Source organism: Amblyraja radiata, chromosome 38 (genome assembly GCF_010909765.2).
Source record: "Amblyraja radiata isolate CabotCenter1 chromosome 38, sAmbRad1.1.pri, whole genome shotgun sequence".
Lineage (NCBI taxonomy): Eukaryota > Metazoa > Chordata > Chondrichthyes > Rajiformes > Rajidae > Amblyraja > Amblyraja radiata.
The window spans coordinates 5,223,336-5,244,275 of record NC_045993.1 but is presented as its reverse complement, the minus strand read 5'-3'; the positions used below and the strand labels follow the sequence as shown (position 1 = coordinate 5,244,275).

The 20,940-nt window shown below is 47.8% G+C and overlaps 1 protein-coding gene and 1 long non-coding RNA gene across 2 annotated transcripts in view; both read left to right on the top strand.

Moving 5' to 3' along the window:
• The window catches only part of LOC116967032 (tetraspanin-4-like), a 34,189-nt gene that overhangs the window by 305 nt on the left and 12,944 nt on the right, over positions 1–20,940 (top strand). The window lies entirely within an intron of this gene.
• Positions 17,700–20,940, top strand: part of LOC116967034 — a 23,242-nt gene continuing 20,001 nt past the window's right edge. Inside the window, exons 1-2 of the long non-coding RNA XR_004410123.1 lie at positions 17,700–17,714; positions 20,429–20,431. This is a non-coding gene — a long non-coding RNA (uncharacterized LOC116967034). The remainder of the gene's footprint in view (positions 17,715–20,428; positions 20,432–20,940) is intronic.

The window sequence follows — 20,940 nt, the reverse complement described above, 5'->3', positions numbered from 1 at the left end:
AGCATCTCCAAAGAGATTGGATAGGTAACATTTCGGCTCGGGACCATTCTTCTACAAGTGGGAATGATAACAAAACGTCTTCAATTCGCTAACTGTCCTCTTCCAAGCCTTTTAAACCAACTCACTTTGCCTCGGGGCTAGTTTTTATTGACGCGGATCAGAGGGAGAGAACTGATGCTGCCGGATAAAAAAAAGGAAAGTCATGTTTTTTCTTCAGACACAAGGAACTGTAGATACTGGTTTATAAAAGACACAACGTGCTGGAGTAACTCAGCGGGTCAGGCAACATCCCTGGAGAACATGGGATAGGATAGGTGACCTTTTGTGTCTGAAGAAAGGTCCTGACCTCAACGTCGCCTAGCCATGTTCTTCAGAAACGCTGCCTGACCCGCTGAGTCACTCCAGCAAATTGTGACATGTTTTACTTCGGAGTGATTTAGAGACCAGGAGGTCCCAAAGCCTTTACCGCTACAGCGGGGGAAATCGCTGCAGTCCAAGATCCCAGAAACGGCACAAAAAAACCCCCAGTAAAATAAAAGCAACATATTTACGAGGCTTGTGTTTAAGAAGGAACTGCAGATGCTGGAAAATCGAAGGTAGACAAAAGTGCTGGAGAAACTCAGCGGGTGAGGCAGCATCAATGGAGCGAAGGAAATAGGCAACGTTTCGGGCCGAAACCCGAAACCCTTCTTCAGACCTCTACGAGGCTGTAGCCAGGACGTGTGGGCTGAGCTATAGGGAAAGGTTGTACAAGCTAGACTTTATTCCTTGGAGCGCAGGAGAAGGAGGTGTATAGAGGTGTATAAGATCATGAGTGGGGGATAGATAGGATTAATTCATATCCAGAGTAGTCATTTGTCCAGAGTAGCGGAATCAAGAACCAAGGAACTTTGGTTTAAGGTGAGAGGGGAAAGATTTAATAGGAGCCTGAGGGGTAACTTTTTTTGCACAGAGTGTAGTAGGCAGTGGTGATGTATTCAAGAGAGAATATTAGACACATCAGTCTGAAGAAGGGTCTCGACCCGAAACGTCACCCATTCCTTCGCTCCATAGATGCTGCCTCACCCGCTGAGTTTCTCCAGCATTTTTGTCTACCTTAGACATACTGTAGCTCTTAGGGCTAACAGAATCAATAGATATGGGGAGAAAGCAGGAACGGGGTACTGATTCTGGATGACCAGCCATGATCATATTGAATAGGTTCGAATGGCCTATTCCTGCATCTATTTCCTATGTTTCTATAAGGACCCAGCTGCCTGAGGAGGTAGTTGAAGCAGGTACTATAACAACATTTAAACAGGTACATGGATAGGAAAGGCTTTGAGGAATTTGAGCCAAATGTGGGCAGGTAGGACTAGTGTAGATGGGGCATCTTGGGCAAGTTGGGCCGAAGGGCCTGTTTCCATGCTGTATGACACTATGTGCTGGAAATACTTGGGCAGGACTTGTGGCGGGCGGAACGGAGTTAACGTTCAAAGTTCCACCTTAATAATGATAATAATAATATATCTTTATTGTCATTGCACAGAGGTACAACGAGATTTGGAATGCAACTTCCATCCGATGTAATAACTTAATTAGCTAAAAATGTAGACACCCAGAGAAACAAGATTAAAAAAGCAGTTAAAGCAGTATAAAGTGCAAATAGGTCTGTGTTGGGTCAATGTGTGACGTGACCATCCGAGGGAGACAGTTCATGGGGGGGGGGGGGGGCACTCAGCAGGACCGGTTCAGAGCAGCTATAGCTCTGGGGATGAAGCTGTTCCTAAGTCTGGAGGTGCGGGCGTAGAAGGCATTGTAACGTCTGCCAAATGGTAGAAGTTCGAACAGACTATTGCAAGGGTGTGAGGAGTCTTTATGAATGCTGATCTGAAGTTCATAAGAGTTATACAGCGTAGAAACAAACCAATGGGCATATAGTCCACCTCCATCAAACACCCATTTACAGAAAGATAGACACAAAATGCTGGCGTAACTCAGCGGGTTAGGCAGCATCTTTGGAGAAAAGGAATATGTTCTTGTGATGTTTAGGGTTGAGAGCCTTCTGCAGACTCTAGTTCTCAGGCAACTGAACCATCCTATCAATATCTAGAGAGGTGTCCTGAGCTACTATCTACCTCATTGGAGACCCTCGGACTATCTTGAATTGGACTTTACCTTGCACTAAACGTTATTCCCTTTATCCTGTATCTGTACACTGTGGACGGCTCGATTGTAATCATGTATTGTCTTTCCGCTGACTGATTAGCACGCAACAAAAGCTTTTCACTGTAGCTCGGTACAGGTGGTGATAAACTAAACTCATGCATACAGGAGATTAGTTTAACTTGGCATCATGTTTGATCTGGACATTGTCGGCCAAATTGCCGGTTCCTGTACTGTACTGTGCTATGTTCCAAGTAGCGTTCAGTGAGAAACAAACTTCTGGAGGAACTCAGCAGGTCTGGAGGGAAATAGACAGACAATGCTTTGAGTCGGGAGCTTTCAAGAGAGAGCTAGATAGGGCTCTTAAAAATAGCGAAGTCAGGGGATATGAGGAGAAGGCAGGAACGGGGTACTGATTGTGGATGATCAGCCATGGCCTACTCCTGCACCTATTGTCTATTGTCTATTGTCTTCAGACTGAGGTGGAGAGGAGTGAAGGGGGTGGGGCAGGGGTGGCGAGCGAGTGGTGGATTCAAATGAGGAGAGGCCAATTGGCAGATGAATCAGGTGGGGATAATAACCAAGGCTGGAGGTGACCAGTGGAGAAGACTAAAGAGGACAAATGGTGAATCTGATAAGGATTGAAAGTGGGGAGTGAAATGCCAATCAGCCCTCCTCCTCTCCAGAATCTACCTATCACTTGCTGGTTTGGTTTATTAGTGTAGAGATACAGTGTGGAAACGGGCCCTTCGGCCCACGAAGTCCATGCCGACCAGCTTGCGGCTAGTGCCATACACCAGCACTATCACCATTCGACGGATGCCGATTCACCTGCAAGCCAGCAGGTCTTTGGAATGTGGGAGGAAACCAGAGCACCCGGAGAAAATGAAAATGCAAATGCACATGTAGAACATGCAAACTCCACACTGACAGCACCCGTGGTCAGGATTGAACACGGGGTTCTGCCGCTGTGAGGCAGCAACTGAGGTAGGGGTACAAGCAGGGAGGGGGGAGGGGGGAGGGGGGTTATGGGGTACAAGCGGGGAGGGGGGAGGGAGGGTACGGGGTACAAGCGGGGAGGGGGGTACGGGGTACAGGGTACAAGCAGGAAGGGGGAGGGGGAGGGGGGGTACGGGGTACAAGCGGGGAGGGGGGTACGGGGTACAGGGTACAAGCAGGAAGGGGGAGGGGGAGGGGGGGTACGGGGTACAAGCAGGAAGGGGGAGGGGGGAGGGGGGTTATGGGGTACAAGCGGGGAGGGGGAGGGGGGAGGGGAGTACGGGGTACAGGGCTGATGGTGGGGCTGGGATTTTGTGCACAGCACGGCCTGTGTGCTGTCTCTTGTGTGTGTGTGTGTGTGTGTGTGTGTGAGAGATTGAGGCTGGAACGGCCTGCCCTGCTGTTTGTTTTGCTTCGGATGCCTCTCTGGCCGGAGTTCACCCAAACTATGAAGCCCCACACTGTGAAGAGGCGCTACTCTGCACCACGTTCCTTAACGTGCCGAGCCAACACTGTTCTCCAAGGGCGCTGGTATTTTAACCCTTTCCCCCGCCAGCGCGGGCACTTGTTCCTTGCGCAGAATGGTGCGTGTGTGCCTTATATTACTGCGCTTCTTACCGAGGGAACCGGGCCTCACGTTTAAAGCTGCTGTTCTGGTTTTCTTGCTTGAGATTTATGACCGCAGGAAATGTAGCTGAGCTGGGAGAGTTTCTTGTCTTCTTCCCCCCCCCCCCCACCACATATATCCTGCAGTCTCTCACATAACAGTCCAAGCCTCCTGTTCTATCAGGCTGTCTCTTTATCCCACAGACACACTCCCTCACACTCTGGGTGTAAGGACATGCAGGGTATTGAGGGACATGCATTACGTGCAGGCAGAGGGATTAGTTTTTCTTGGCATCATGTTTGGCACGGGCGTTGTGGGACCTGGGGCCTCTTTCTGCACTGTACTGTTTTATGCTCTTTGCTCTCAGGAGACACTAGAGACTGCAATTGCTGGCTTCAGCTCATAAATTCATGGAGCAGAAATAGGCCATTTGCCCCCCATCGAGTCCACTCCGCCATTCTATCATGGCCGATCTATCTCTCCCCATTCTCCTGCCTTCTCCCTGTAATCTTTGATACTCTTACTAACCAAGAACCCATCAATCTCCGCTTTAAAAATACACAATCTCTTGGCCTCCACAGCTGACTGTGGCAATACATTCCATAGATTCACCACCCTCTGACTAAAGAAATTCCTCTCTAAAGGTACATCCTTTTATTCTCAGCCTGTGCCCTCTAGCCCTAGACTCTCCCACGAGTGGAAACATCTTCTCCACATCCACTCTATCCAGGCCTTTCATTATTTGGCGGAATTTCATTATTCCGTGAGATCCCCTCTCATCTTGAGCAAGCAAACAAAAGTGCCGGAGGAACTCAGATTGTCAGGCAGCATCTGAGGAGGGAATGGACATCCAGACCTTCCAGTCTGAAGAAGGGTCCCTACCAGAACTATCATCTATCCAGTACCCTGACACACTGAGTTGCTCCAGCACTTTGTTTTACTCTGGGTGTAAGCCCTACTGCAGCAGTAGGAACCAAAACAGTAGCTGTAGCTAGGCCTCAAGCCTGCCCCAGTATTCAGTATATTACTCGTTGATCTACACTGTCCCCACCTCTTCTGTGCCAGTTCTCCAGAGCCCTCACTTCATCGATCTGTCAAATAGTTATTTATCTTCCATCTTAAAGTTCGTAAGTTCATGAGTTATGGGAGCAAATTAGGCCATTCGACCCATCTAGTCTACTCCGCCATTCAATCATGGCTGCCCTATCTGTCCCCCCCCCCCCCCAGCCCCACCAGACTCTGTATCCAACACATCATCCTTCGTCATTTCCGACACTCCCTTAAACAAAACAGCCTCTCATATTATGATTGAAGAATAAATAATCAGCAGCGAGATCTTCCCTGTTTTTCAAACTCGTGTTATTGTATTCGTGGCCAGGTTATCCAAAGCCAGGACTAACGTTCCTGAGATGAACCCTGGCCCAGAGGTGACAAGGTTTTAATGTGCTCGTGAAGTAACTAGACAATGTTTAAGAAGGAACTGCAGATGCTGGAAAATCGAAGGTAGACAAAAGTGCTGGAGAAACTCAGCGGGTGCAGCAGCATCTATGGAGCGAAGGAAATAGGCAACGTTTTGTGTCGAAACCCTTCATCAGACTGAAGAAGGGTCACGACCCGAAACGTTGCCTATTTCATTCGTTCCTTAGATGCTGACTCAACCGCTGAGTTTCTCCAGCACTTTTGTCTAACTAGACAATGGATTTGTTGTAAAAAACAAACAATCTTGTTCAATCATAGTGTTTGCAAATTCCCAGCAATATGAATATCGTCAACTTTTAACTATGAGAAAGGCAAGCTAAGCACTCGGTTCAAGGGATGTTATGGATGGACAATTAATGCTGACTAGGTCACCATCGCCCACACTTCGTTAACGAATAGAAGAATGTTCTCACTAATCGTACACAGTCGAGGGCCATTCGGCCCATCGTAGCAGTACTGGCTCTGTGCTTAGTTCCTCACCTTGTTAGTTTCCCTGTACCTCTTTTCCATCCAGGACACCAATCGGATTGGGAAAGGTGGGAAAGCTGATGAAATAAGACCAGTGACCAGGCTACGCTGTTCATAAATGCTGCAGCTAGATGAATAGACAATAGACAATAGGTGCAGGAGTAGGCCATTCGGCCCTTCGAGCCAGCACCGCCATTCAATGTGATCATGGCTGATCATCCCCAATCAGTAATCGCGGTATATCAGTATATTGCAATAGTCCGCAATAACCTACCTGACCTCCCGGTGGCTCAGCACTTCAACTCCCCCTCCCATTCCCAATCCGACCTCTCTGTCCTGGGTCTCCTCCATTGCCAGAGTGAGCAACAGCGGAAATTGGAGGAACAGCACCTCATATTCCGTCTGGGATCCTTGCGTCCTTATGGCATTAACATTGAATTCTCCCAATTTGGCTAGCCCGTGCTGTCTCCTCCCCTTCCTTAACCCTCTAGCTGTCTCCTCCCACCTTCCCATCCGCCCGCCCTCGGGCTCCTCCTCCTCCTCCCCTTTTCCTTCTTTCTTTCCCCACCCCCCATCAGTCTGAAGAAGGGTTTCGGCCCGAAACGTCGCCTATTTCCCTCGCTCCATAGATGCTGCTGCACCCGCTGAGTTTCCCCAGCAATTTTGTGTACCATCCCCAATCAGTACCCCGTTCCTGCCTTCTCCCCATATCCCCTGACTCCGCTATCTTTAAGAGCCCTATCTAGCTCTCTCTTGAAAGCATCCAGAGAACCGGCCTCCACTGCCCTACGAGGCAGAGAATTCCACAGACTCACCACTCTCTGTGAGAAAAAGTGTTTCCTCGTCTCCGTTCTAAATGGCTTACTCCTTATTCTTAAACTGTGTGTGTGGCCCCTGGTTCTGGACTCCCCCAACATCGGGAACGTGTTTCCTGCCTCTAGCGTGTCCAAACCCTTAATAATCTTATATGTTTCAATGAGATCCCGTCTTATGGGAAGAAGGGAAAAGGATGAGACTCTGAGCAACAAGGAAAGTGTTAAATAGTCAGAGAGAGCCTCAAAGCGCCGGAGACCCGGGTTCGATCTTGACTACAGGTGCTGTCGGTACGGGATTAGTAGGTACTCCCTGTGACCGTGTGGGTTTTCTCCAGCTCTGAGTTTTCTCCCACATCCCAAAGGCACGCAGATTTTGTAGGTTAATTGGCTTCTGTAAATTGTCCCTGGACTGGAGTGTAGGATAGAACTAGTGTAAGGGTGGTCGCTGGTCGGCACAGCCTTGATGGGCCGAAGGGACTGCTGTATCTCTATCTAACTAATCTCTAATGCTGTATCTCTAAACTAAACAAACCAAACTAACAAGGAGAGAGGATCAACAACTAGGCAACATGCTTTTTTCCCCTCATACATAGCTTAATTACAAACAGCTGTAGGTTTACTTTCCGTCTGAGAGGTCTCCTGCTGAGCACCGTAGGTTATAAATCTACAACTTTAGGCTGTGCCCGCCACACGACAGGAGAAGAAGGAGAATGGCTTAACTATTCCAATTTAAAAAAAAATCTGATAAACTTATTTTGTTTCGTGAAGGGAAAACTGTTGGCAAAGTTATTCTCTCCTGTGAAACTAAGCAACCAGTGGACTTTTACTGGGGAGAGCAAGCGAGAACCGTAGGTCGAGGGGGAGATACAGAGAGAGAGAGCGAGAGAGTTCTTGTTTCGGAGTGAGAAGGATCCGATTGAGCACAAAAGTCCAGCTACATTTCCCCCCATGTATAACCATGGGAAGACTGCAGTGTCAAGAGGCTTTTTTGTTAGTCTAGAGAGAGAGAGAGAGGCCCTTCGGCCCACCAAGCCCATGCCAGCCGTCGATCACCCGCTCACACTAGTTCCATCTTATCCCACTCTCGCATCCACTTCCTTCACACTTGGGGCAATTTCCAGAGGCCGATTAACCTACAAACAACGCGCGTCTTTCGGGATGTGGCAGGAAACTGGACCCATGTGGAACGTGCGAACTCCACACAGACAGCATCCGACGTCGGGATTGAACCGGGGTCTCTGGCGCTTTGAGGCAGCGGCTCTACCTCTTTGGGCTGAAGGGCCTGTTTCTGTGCCGTGTTTCTAAAGTCTAATAATAATAAACCTAAAGGAAACATCTCAAATACTGCTCGCCCTTATCGTTTAGTCTAGCTCGTTGTTTAAGAAAGAACTGCAGATGCTGGAAAAATCGAAGGTAGACAAAAAAGCTGGAGAGACTCAGCGGGTGAGGCAGCATCTATGGAGCGACGTTTCGGGTCGAGACCCATCTTAATCTAGCTCCATCACTTGTTCCAGAACAAGGGGCCACAGTTTAAGGATAAGGAGGAAATCTTTTAGGACCGAGATGAGGAAAACATTTTTCACACAGAGAGTGGTGAATCTCTGGAATTCTCTGCCACAGAAGGTAGTTGAGGCCGGTTCATTGGCTATATTTAAGAGGGAGTTAGATGTGGCCCTTGTAGCTAAAGGGATCAAGGGATATGGAGAGAAGGCAGGTACAGGATACTGAGTTGGATGATCAGCCATGATCATATTGAATGGCGGTGCAGTCTCGAAGGGCCGAATGGCCTACTCCTGCACCTATTGTCTATGTTTCTATGTCTGTACAGCGACTATCACTCTTGATTAGTACGGGTGTCAGGGGGTTAACTCAACAAAATCTATTATGAAGTTTATTAATTGCAAGATAACAGCTTTATGAGGGAAGGAAGCTCCAGATTTTTACCACCTTCTATATTAGAAAAAGTGCTTTCTTCCTGCCCTGCCTCTTAATAATTGGCTTACACAGAGTTGTCACTAAATACCATGAGTGGACACACGAATAAACAGGGAGAGAGAGAGAGAGAGAGAAGATGAGACTCTCGGTGAGAGAAGAATCAACGTATCTTTCTCCTGCACAATCCTTGAATAGTTTGCATAGTAATAGCACCCCTCAAGAAACAGATGTGGAGAAAAACTAACGGCAAGTCTTGGAGACACAAGGAACCGCAGATGTCGGTTTACCAAAAAAGACACAAAGTGCAAGAGTAACTCAGTTATCCCTGTCCACGTTCTCTAGAGATGCTGCCCTGACTCGCTGTTACTCCAGTACTTTGTGTCTATCTAAGGCTTAGAAGGATATCGGGCTAATACGGGACTCGTGTAGATTGGCATGGGCACGTTGGGCCGAAGGGCCTTTTTCCATTCACTATGACTCCATCTATGACTCTATTGACTATTGTGTTAACAATGCTGCTAGTAAGAATGTTACTGCTTTGTTTCAGTACATATGACAAACACTCTTGGCTCCTATCCCTCTCTCCATTGCCGAATCTCTCGTAGACGCCCATTTTCCAGGCGGTTGGTTCTCTCTCAGCCTCCTGCTGCCCTATTAAACATGATCTACACAAGTTCACAAGTTATAGGAGTAGAATTAGGCCATTTGGCCCATCGAGTCCACTCCGCCATTCAATCATGGTCGATCTCTGCCTCCCAATCCCATTTTCCCTGCCTTCTCCCCATAACCCTTGACACCCGTTAATGGAATCTTTGTTCCTCTCCAAACTCCCTTCTGCCTCTCCGGCCTGCCTCCCTCACAGATTCCCACCCCTTTCCTGTCCCTGGCCTCTGCTTTTCCCTGCATGGTGTTTCCCTTCCTGACTCTGGCCTCCGCCTTCTTCCTGCTCTGGAGGGGGTCTCCCGTTTCCAGGCTGCAGCTTGGAGCCGATGACTCTGTTGTGACTTGAATGTTTAAGTTTGGATTTAAACGGGTGCAATCTGTGCCCGTGGTTGACAGGTTATTTACGGCGATCAGCCAATGCCTCCGTTGATCACTCCCAGCACTGTGCCATCTTTAAGAACGTTTTCTGGATGTTTCAGCTTCTCATAGACTTTACCCATCACCTACATTTTTGTGAATTAGGTTCCCCTCTTCCTCAGCATGGCAAGTCTAAGCCGCAGTATCAGCTTCAAATTAAGCCACGTAACCCACGTCACAAGCCATTTAGAACGGAGACGAGGAAACACTTTTTCTCACAGAGAGTGGTGAGTCTGTGGAATTCTCTGCCTCAGAGGGCGGTGGAGGCGGGTTCTCTGGATGCTTTCAAGAGAGAGCTAGATAGGGCTCTTAAAAATAGCGGAGTCAGGGGATATGGGGAGAAGGCAGGAACGGGGTACTGATTGGGGATGATCAGCCATGATCACATTGAATGGCGGTGCTGGCTCGAAGGGCCAAATAGCCTACTCCTGCACCTATTGTCTATTGACTATTCATGATACAAAAGCTTTTGTAATGCCAAACTTGTATGGACTGTTTTGGTTGCACGAAGGACTTACGTTTTTTGCACTAGATTTATGGCTATTCATTGAATTAAAAAAAAAAAAGATTATACATTATCTGTGTGTATTGTGTTGATGGGCCTGTTCATCAGCCATGATCACATTGAATGCCGGTATTGGCTCGAAGGGCCGAATGGCCTACTCCTGCACCTATTGTCTATTTTCTATTCAGCCGCTGTATGTAAGAATTGAATTTTTCCGTTGTCGGTAAGTATGACATTTAATTGCTCTCTTGCCTCCCCCTCTTGCCTCTCAAGTAGAGATTCATTTATAAGACAGCACATTAACTACTTGCACGCTGAAGTCCTTGATGCCAAGGAGTACAAACACACGCCTACAGTTGAGGACACACAAGAGTGCTGGTGTAACTCAGCGGGTCAGGCAGCGGCTCTGGAGAACATGGATAGGTGACGTTTCATTCTCCAGACACTTTTTTTCTACTGAAGTAGGTACTTGACCCGAAACGCCACCTATCCATGTTCTCTAAAGGAGCTACCTGACCGGCTGAGTAATGCCCCCGTCCCACTTAGGAAACCTGAACAGAAACCTCTGGAGACTTTGCGCCCCACCCAAGGTTTCCGTGAAGTTCCCGGAGGTTGCAGGTGGTTGCCGGAGGTTGCAGGTAGTGGAAGCAGGTAGGGAGACTGACAAAAACCTACAGGAACCTCCGGGAACCGCACAGAAACCTTGGGCGGGGCGCAAAGTCTCCAGAGGTTTCCGTTCAGGTTTCCTAAGTGGGACAGGGGCATTACTCCAGCACTTTGTGTCCTTTTGTGTACTAACCAGCAACTGCAGTTCTTTGTTTATGCACACATGCAGTTGCAGGGAAAACGCTGTTTCAGTGCTTAAGGATCCATTGTGTCTTCGTATTAGATGAGAGTGTTTGAATAAACACAGTGGCTGCCACTGTGGCCCAACGGGCTGCATTCCTGACTGTTTAAAAGTTGTGCTTCTGAGCATCATTCCAGAGACCTGACATGAAGTCTACATTAATGATCCCATTGCCGTGTTAAGGGAATTCTGTTAGACACATCAACTTCCAGCCAGGATATTTAATACAGAGATAGACACAAAGAGCTGGAGTAACTCGGCGGGTCAGACAGCATCTCTGGAGAGAAGGAATGGGTCGAGACCCTGCTTCAGTCTGAAACCCACTGACTGAGTTACTCCAGTTCTTTGTGTCTATCTTCGGTTTAAACCATCACCTGCAGTTCCTTCCTACACATTTAATACACAGAGTATGAGAGTATCCCTTGTGTGGATGGAGGGAATTGCTCTTCAAAGATCAGTGGCGTCTTGAGCTGATATTTGTATCTCAGCCAACATCAATAAAAATCATTTGGTCAATAACACATGGTTGTAGAAACAAAGAACTGCAGGTGCTGGTTTATACCAACGAAAGACACAAAGTGCTGGAGTAACTCAGCGGGTCTGGCAGCATCTCTGGAGAAAAAGGATAAGTGACGTTTCGGGACGAGACCCTTCTTCAGAATAGTTTTACTGTTAGTCCAAATGGTTTTGGTCCCTTGCAGGCGGGGGACCAAAACCCCTGTGAATTAATTGACATGGATATCCTCCGGGTGCTCCGGTTTCCTAACACATCCCCAAGAAGTGCTGGTTTGTAGGTTCATTGCCCTGAGTGTAGAGGGAGTGGGTACAAAAGTGGGATAACTGGGAACTGGCGTGAATGAGTGATTGATGGCCGGCATGGATTCAACGGGCCGAATGGCCTGTTTCCATGTTGTATCTCTAAACGTTGCTGCTCCTGAGAGCTTGATGTGCGTTGACTAGTTATCTTGTAACAAGAACACCGACTGGACTTCAAGAACTTCATTGGCTTCATTGTTAACAATGTTTATGAAAATGTCCGTACAAATGGAGTTCTAAAGGGCTTTGGTTAGGCTGTATTTGGAGTATTGGATGCTGTTCCATTCACCCCAATATTGGACGGATGTGGAGGTTTTGGAGAGGGTGCAGAGGAGGTTTAGTTTAGTTTAGTTTAGAGATAGGCCCTTCAGATAGGCCCTTAGTTTAGAAACAGGCCCTTCAGCCCACCGGGTCCGCGCCGACCAGCGATCCCCACTTATTAACACTATCCTACACCCACTAGGGACAATTTACATTTACACCAAGCCAATTAACCTACAAACTTGGAGGTCTTTGGAGTGTGGGAGCAAACCAAAGATCTCGGAGAAAACCACGCAGGTCACGGGGAGAACGTACAAACTCCGCGCAGACAGCACCCGTAATCAGGATGGAACCCGGTGCTGCAATCGCTGTAATGCCCCTGTCCCACTTAGGAAATCTGAACGGAAACCCCTGGAGACTTTGCGCCCCACCCAAGGTTTCCGTGCGGTTCCCGGAGGGTGCAGGTGGTTGCCGGAGGTTGCAGGTGGTTGCCGGAGGTTGCAGGTAGTGGAAGCAGGTAGGGAGACTGACAAAAACCTCCGGGAACCGCACGGAAACCTTGGGTGGGGCGCAAAGTCTCCAGAGGTTTCCGTTCAGGTTTCCTAAGTGGGACAGGGGCATAAGGCAGCTACTCTACCCCTGCGCCACTGTGACTGCCGTTTATCGGAATGCTGCATGGATTAGAGAGTTTCGGCTACAATGAGAAGTTGGATAGTCTTGGACTGTTTTCTCTGGAATGACGGCGGTTGAGGGGAGGGGAAAGCCTCATGGAGATGTGCCGGGCAAGTTTTTTTTTTACACAGGGTTGGGGAGGCTTGGAACACATTGCCAGGGGTGGTGATGGAGGTAGATACAATAGCGGATTTTGAGAGGCTTTTAGATAGACACGTGGAAGTTCGCTTGTATATAATTAGAAGTAATGAACTGGGGATTCCGGCTCACAAAAAAAGTTCACAAAGTGCTAGAATAGCAACAGGTCGGGCAGCATCCCTGGAGAACCTGGGCAGGAGACGTTTCCGGCACAGAACCCTTCTTCAGACTGATAGACGTATGTGTAGGTAATGTATTAATGCAGTCAAATATCTTGAGGAGCTCCACAGGACAGCCAGGGTGGCGCAGCGGTAGAGTTGCTGCCTTACAGCGCTTGCAGTGCCAAAGACCCGGGTTCCATCCCGACTGCAAGTGCCGTCTCCCCGTGACCGCGTGGGGTTTCTCCGAGATCCTCGGTTTCCTCCCATTTCCTCCCACACTCCAAAGACGTACAGGTATGTAGGCTAACTGTGCATTTCGTCGTCTCTGTACTGTACACTGCACAATGACAATGAATCTGAATCTGAATCTGTAATTGGCTTGGTGGTGTACTTGTAAAGTTGTCCCTAGTGGGCGTGGGATAGTGTTAATGTGCGGGGATCGCTGGTCGGCGCGGACTCGGAGGGCCCGAAGTTTCCGCGCTGTATCTCTAAACTAAAAAATCTAAACTAAGCAGTTATTAACCAGAAAAACTTGAATGAGTCCCATCGAAACTTAGGCAGAGGTATTAAGGGGAATCTTTGAGGTATTTGGGAGAACTGGGGGTTGGGGACTGGACATTGTGCCTTCCCCCACAGTGGTGTCCATTGTGGGGGGATGATTTTCTGTCTCTACGTAATCCTGTTAGTCTTTGTCCAAGATGGCTGCCGTGGAGGGTGAGTGGACGCTGGCGCGCTTTGGCTGCCGCTGCTCTCTCTTCACATTGTGTTTTTGATTTTCTGTTTTTGGACTGAATTCTGTTTTTAGTTTGTGTCTCTGTGATGTCTTTATTATTTATTTTACTCTGATTATATGTTTGTATTCCTGTTAATCTATGTAAGGTGTCCTTGAGATGTCTGAAAGGCGCCCAACAAATAAAATTTATTATTATTATTATTATTACGGTCAGGAAGGGCCATATGGGGAAAAATAGGAGTGAGTTGTGATTCCAATGTCAAAAATAGAAAAAGACGAGGAATAGATGGAATATTCTAGCGCATCTTTCACAAGCTCAAGGCGTCCCAGTATCTTTACAGCTAATAAAATACGTATGATGTGTTGTAATGCAGGAAACATTCACCAGCTGCATGGCGCAAGTCAGAAGTGTGATAGGGCACTATTCACTCGCCTGGATATGTACAGATCCATAAACACTCCAGAAACTCAACACCACTGCTGAGAATTTAGCTTAGAATAGATTAGATTAGGTTAGATTAGATTAGATTCATCTTTATTGCCATTGTGCAGAGTACAAGCACTGACTGAGACAACAAAATGCTTTTATCACCATAAAAATATTTAAAAAAATTAAGAACACAGAACACGATAGTCTATAGCATAAACATCCCCACACAGCGGAATCAAGTTTCCCACTGTGAGGGAAGGCACCAAAGTTCAGTCATCCCCCTCTCTGATGTTCTTTGATGTTCACCCGTGGTTGGGGGCCTCCCGAGCCCCCCGTGTGGTGGCCGCTACGGGCGGCCCGATATTCAGGCCCTCTCGCCGGGATGATGGAACTCCGACGAAGATCTCGGAGAAAACCCACGCGGCTCACGGGGAGAGCGTACAAACTTCGTGCAGACAGCACCCGTAGTCGGGATTGAACCCGGGTCTCTGGCGCTGCATTCGCTGTAAGGCAGCAACTCTACCGCTGCTCTTTTGGCAGCTCCTCACAGATACAGACTACCCACTGAGTGAAGAGTTGCCCCTGAGGCCTCTCCTCACTCTCACCCCTCTCAGCTCAAGCCTTACGCCCTCTAGTTTTAGAATCCTTTATCCTGGCCCACTGAGTTCCTCTCCAGCACTTTGTCCTTTTGCTTGAGATTCTAGCATCTGCAGTCTCTTGTATCTCCAGCTTTCTGTAATAGTTGCATACACAGTATATGAGAGCGGAAGACCATTTTATTTTGAATCAACTTGCTTATTCACAATTTTAATGCCAAATAATTTCTGAAGTGTTTACGCGTGTACCCCAGACCAGTGGAATTGTATGCGGGAAGGAGCCGGTTTCTTGGAAAAGGTGAAGGAAAAACAGAGGGAGTAAAGCTTTCATCTTTCAAAGTGCCTGCAGGAGGACTTGGAACACACATCTCAAGCAGAGAGCAGAGAGGGCCCTCTTTGAGCAATTTATTTGTCAGACTCAGCAGAGAATACATTCCATTTAGCATGACGAACTTTCCACTCTCAGTTCCACAACACCGAGCTGTGCTTGCAGCCAGGTCCTTCTAGTGCTGCACGGACTCCCTATCCCTAGTGCGAAGGAAGGCACTGCAGATGCTGGTTTAAACCGAAGATAGACACAAAATGCTGGAGTAATTCCGCGGGTCAGACGGCATCTCTGGAGAAAAGGAATGGGTGACGTTTCGGGTCGAGACCCTTCTTCAGACTGAGAGCCCGGGGAAAGGGAAATGAGAGATATATAGACGGTGATTGTAGAGAGAGATATTTCTTTATTTATATAGCACATTTTTAGTCAACTTGCATTGACCCCAAAGTGCTTCACATAATTACATCCACACACACAGGCAAAGGTGGGTGAGGTGTCTTGCCCAAGGACACACACAGGCAAAGGTGGGTGAAGTGTCTTGCCCAAGGACACAACGACAGTATGCACTCCAAGCGGGATTCGAACCAGCTACCTTCCGGTTGCCAGCCGAACACTTAGCCCATTGTGCCATCTGTCGTCCCCCTATATAGAACAAATGAATGAAAGATATGCGGATAAAGGAAACAGGGTGGTTAAGAAGGAACTGCAGATGCTGGAAAATCGAAGTAGGCAAAAGTGCTGGAGAAACTCAGCGGGTGCGGCAGCATCTATGGAGCGAAGGAAATAGGCAACGTTTCGGGCCGAAACCCTTCTTCATAGATGCTGCCGCACCCACTGAGTTTCTCCAGCACTTTTGTCTACTGTTAGGTATGGGCTAGGTGAAAATGAGTTACAGATAACGAGACTCAACAAGACGACTTTGAAGCTAGAAGAAGGACTTAGGTGAGGAGAGACGGAGAGAGATGGGATGCAAGGGTTACTTGAAGTCAGAGAAATCAATATTCATACCGCTGGGGTGTGAGCTGCCCAAGCTAAATATCAGATGCTGTTTCTCCAATTTGCATTTGGCCCAACTCTGACAATGGAGGAGGCCCAGGACAGGAAGGTCAGTGTGGGAATGGGAGGGTGAGTTAAAGTGTTTGTCAGCAACTCAACTATAGATTATTTACCAAATATTTCTCTTGAAGAATTTTGAGATTAGAGGTTGGATTAAAGATTTGCATTTAAAGACTGGAGTTTGGCAAACTATCCTTTGCGCTAGGTTCCTCAAGTACCAGATGGAAATGGAAGTGTCGGCTATGGAGGTTCTGATGACAACACACATGCCCCCACTGATTAATCTAAGATTTAATAGCAATCTGAGGGGTAACATTTTCACACAGAGGGTGGTGGGTGTATGGAACAAGCTGCCAGAGGAGGTAGTTGAGGCTGGGACTATCCCATCGTTTAAGAAACAGTTGGACAGGTACATGGATAGGACAGGTTTGGAGGCAGGTGGGAGTAGGGTAGTTGGGACATTGTTGGCCGGTGTGGGCGAGTTGGGCCGAAGGGCCTGTTTCCACACTGTATCATTCTATGACTCTATGATAGGATTCCTGATTGTTCAGTTAGAACAAAGGTCCCAACCCGAAATGTTACCTATCCATGTTCCCCAGGGATGCTGCCTGCTGAGTTATTCCAGCACTTTGTATCCTCCAGCACTTTTCGCCGGAACTATTCATTATCACATTGCTTTTCTGGGAACTAGCTGTAAATTGGGTGCCATGTTTCCGAAATTAGATTTAGTTTAGTTTATAGTTACAGCGTATAAAAACAGGCACTTCGGCCCACCGAGTTCGTCCCTACCAGCGATCCCCACACACTTACACTATTCTACACACTAGGGACAATTTACAATTACATCAAGCCTATCGGCCGACTGACTTGTACGTCTTTGGAGTGTGGGAGGGAACCGATGATCCTGGAGAAAACCCACGGGGAGAAGGTACAAACTCTGTGTAGACAGCACCCGCAGTCAGGATCGAACCCGGGTCTCTGGCTGCAACTCTACCACTGTGCCACCGTGCCACCCATTGCAGTAGCGACAAGGGCCTCGTTAGCTGTGGGACCATGTGAAGCACCGTGAGGATGGGAAAGGTGCTCGACAAAGGCAGGATGATTTTCATTCAGCAAGGACTCTGAGTAAACAGAGCGGGTGATGTTTGTGTTTAGATATTCGAGTTGCGATACAGTCTCGTACAGTTGTTTTATTTATTTACAGGAAGATGGTAAGAACATTTTTTATTGGCATCAATATTATCCCATCTTGATTTGATAAACCACTGGCGTGTTAGACTCCAAGACGTCAGGCAGAGGTCATACTAAGTTCCCTAATGGATATGACTGAGCATTGTTAGGGTAGATAAGCTTTGGTGGTTATTGTGTTCTGGTTCCAGACCACAGAACATAACAGTGGATCAGATTTAGATCTTCGAAGGTCACTTACTTCCTTGCGTCAGTTGATTAATTGAAAGATACAACATTAAAGAGGCCCTTCGGCCCACCGGGTCCATGCCATCAACCACCCATTCACACTAGTTCTATCTTATCTCACTTTCGCATCCACTCCCTAGGGGTAATTTACAGAGGGCCAATTAACCTACGTACAAACCCGCACGTCTTTGGGATGTGGGAGGAAACCGGAGCTCCTGGAGGAAACCCATGTGGTCACATGGGAGAACGCGCAAACTCCACAAGGACAGCGCCCGAGGTCAGGATTGAACCCGGGTCTCTTGCGCTGTGAGGCAGCAGCTCTACCAGCTGCATCACAGTTCTTCCCAAGTGTTGGTCAAAACCAGAGCTAGCCCACCTAATCCCACCTCTGTAGCCCTGCAGGTGATGACCAACAATGGAATAATGAAATTCTTACTTCCAGCAGCATAACAGCAGCTCCAAATACGGTTTCAATGTAATGAGGGGCTTTCCTATTACTATTCTTTCACCGTATGGGTCAAAAAAAAAAAGTCCTCAACTCCTCTCCAATCCTGCAATTACTTTAAATCTCTGTGGAAGCAAGGAACTGCAGATGCTGGTTTACACAAAAGGGCACACAGTGCTGGAGTAACTCAACGGGTCAGGCAGCATCTCTGGAGGACATGGATAGGTGAGCGTTCGGGAACGTTCTTTAGACGATCTGAAGAAAGCCCCCAGCCCAAATTGTCACCTGTCCATGTTCTCCAGGGAAACTGCCTGAGCCGCTGAGTTAATCCAGTATTTTGTGATCTTAATTTAACTCCATGCTGTTCTGATGAGGAAAACTAGGTTCTCCTTATTTACTCCCCCTACATAATATTCCTCTATTCCAGCTTCCCTAACTTTCCACATTCCTATGGATTTCTCCCTGGCGACAGTTTCATATATCTCCTCCGCCTCCTCTCTGACACGATTACATCTTTCCTGTAACATGGTAACCAGAACTGTATGCATTACTCATCGGTCCTAAGGGACTGCCCAGGGAGAAGAAAGAAGATGTGGTACATGAGCTGCAGCCTTGTGCTGTGTACAGTTCTTGCATGGTGTCTCTACTTTTATAGTCTTACGCCTTGGCTAATAAAGGAAAGCGTCCCATATGTGTAAGAAAGAACTGCAAAATGCTGGTTTAAATCGAAGGTAGACACCAAATGCTGGAGAAACTCAGCGGGTGAGGCAGCATATATGGAGCAAAGGAAAATAGGTGTCGTTTCGGGTCGAGAGTCTGAAGAAGGGTCTCGACCCGAAACTTCGCCCATTCCTTCTCTCCAGAGATGCTGCCTCACCCGCTGAGTTACTCCAGCATTTTGTGTCTACCAAAGCATCCCATATGCTGTCTAAATAGGAAGAGCAGGAGGTTGTACAGCTACTTGAGTCTGATCCGCCATTCAATAAAATCATGACTGATCCTGCCATCCCAGTTCACTTTCTAATCTCATCCACATACTCTTCATGCTTGGCAAATCCAAAATATGTGATGATTTGAGTCTTCAGTGTATTGACTAATGAGACACATTGAGCCTTTTGGGGTTTAGAATTCCGGAGATTCCAAAATTCCTCCTTGGTTGTAAACGGACTCCATGATGCCTTGATCCCTCGATCCCAACTCTCCCACCCGCCAACCTCCATGAGATAATGGATGGGATTTATATAGCGCCTTTCTAATACTCAAGGCGCTTTACATCGCATTATTCATTCACTCCTCAGTCACACTCGGTGGTGGTAAGCTACTTCTGTAGCCACAGCTGCCCTGGGGCAGACTGACGGAAGCGTGGCTGCCAATCTGCGCCTACGGCCCCTCCGACCACCACCAATCACTCACACACATTCACACACATTCACACACAGGCAATTGCCTCTCATTCTTCTCAGATCCAGCGGGCTTAGTCAGTCCGCTTCAATGTCTCCCCAGGAGAGATAATTGGAAGGCAGAGTTTGAATGGACAATCCTTCAAGTTGTTAGTCTACTGCCAATCTGACCACACAGCGCACTGGTTCCACAATACATAATATACTTGTCCTGAAACGGCAAGAACAAGGGGGGACCTGGACTAGGGGGGGGGGGGGGGGGGTGGGCACCGAGAAAGAAAGAGGGAGGGGTGTCGAGAACAAAGGGGGACCTGGGGTGGGATGAAGATGGAACCAACATTACTCAAATAATATATTTGTATCTTTTGTATCTTTTCACTCTCTTGTGGCATTCTTTGAATGTAAAAAACAACGAATCTCACTATACCTAGGTACATGTAACAATAAAGTATGCACAAAATGCTGGAGTAACTCAGCGGGTGAGGAGAGAAGGAATGGGTGACGTTTCGGGTCGAGACCATCATGATGGTGATACAATAAAGTGTATCACCATCATCATCAAACAGGTTACCATTGGCCCAAGTATTAACTCAGATGGGTCTTGTGTTGTCAGTAATACTGTTCTGAGAGGTTTATTATCCAGCTTGCCTTGTGAGTCATATCTCGTGCTGAACTGGTGAATCACCAGTCTGTTTGTCTGTGCCTCCTCTATGTTCCAAACACTGAGACTGTGAACAGACGGGGAAAGAGAGAGGTTATTTTTGTGTAATATCTTTCACAAGATTGGAATAGCTCTAAACACCTGAGAGCCTCATCTTGTACCTTGCTGCGATCTATAAGATGTGGCAGCCAACTTGCACACAGCCGGCTCCCAACGTTGATGAAGTAAATATTGGTGAGAGTTCCCTTGCACCTCCAGAGTAATGCGATGAAGTGGGAAATATTGGCGCGTGTGCTGGGGGGATCATCTCTATCCCTCTGCAGAATGGCACGCTGGAATCTTTCACCTGAATGAGCCCACCTCAGTTTACCGTCTCCTTCATAGTACAACAATACATCACTCGCTCGGTGCAGCACTGAGGATGTGACGGCCTGGCAGACAGTAATGGCCCTGTCCCACGGTACGAGTTCATTCCAAGAGCTCTCCCGAGTTTGCCCTGATTCGAACTCGGAGATTTACGGTAATGGCCGCTCGTCGGTACTCGGGGCTCTCGTGGACATTTTTCTACATGTTGAAAAATCTTCACGAGTCTTCCCGTGCTTACCTGCCGTTAGCGAGTCTTCCCGAGTACCTGACGTTAGCGTTACGAGCCGCTAAGAGACGTCCCCGAGCTCCGACGTACCCGCTACGTTCATTCTCCGTGCTTACCACGAGTCTGATTTTTTTTCAACTCGGGAGAGCTCTTGGAATGGACTTGCATCGTGGGACAGGGCCATAAACCAGAGGGATCACAAGGGAGTTTAAGAAGGAACATCAGATGCTAGAAAATCGAAGGTGGACAAAAATGCTGGAGAAACTCAGCGGGTGAGGCTGCATCTATGGAGCGAAGGAAGGTTTGTTTAATTAGAGCCATGCATCACGGAAATGGGTCCTTGGCTCAACTCGTCTAT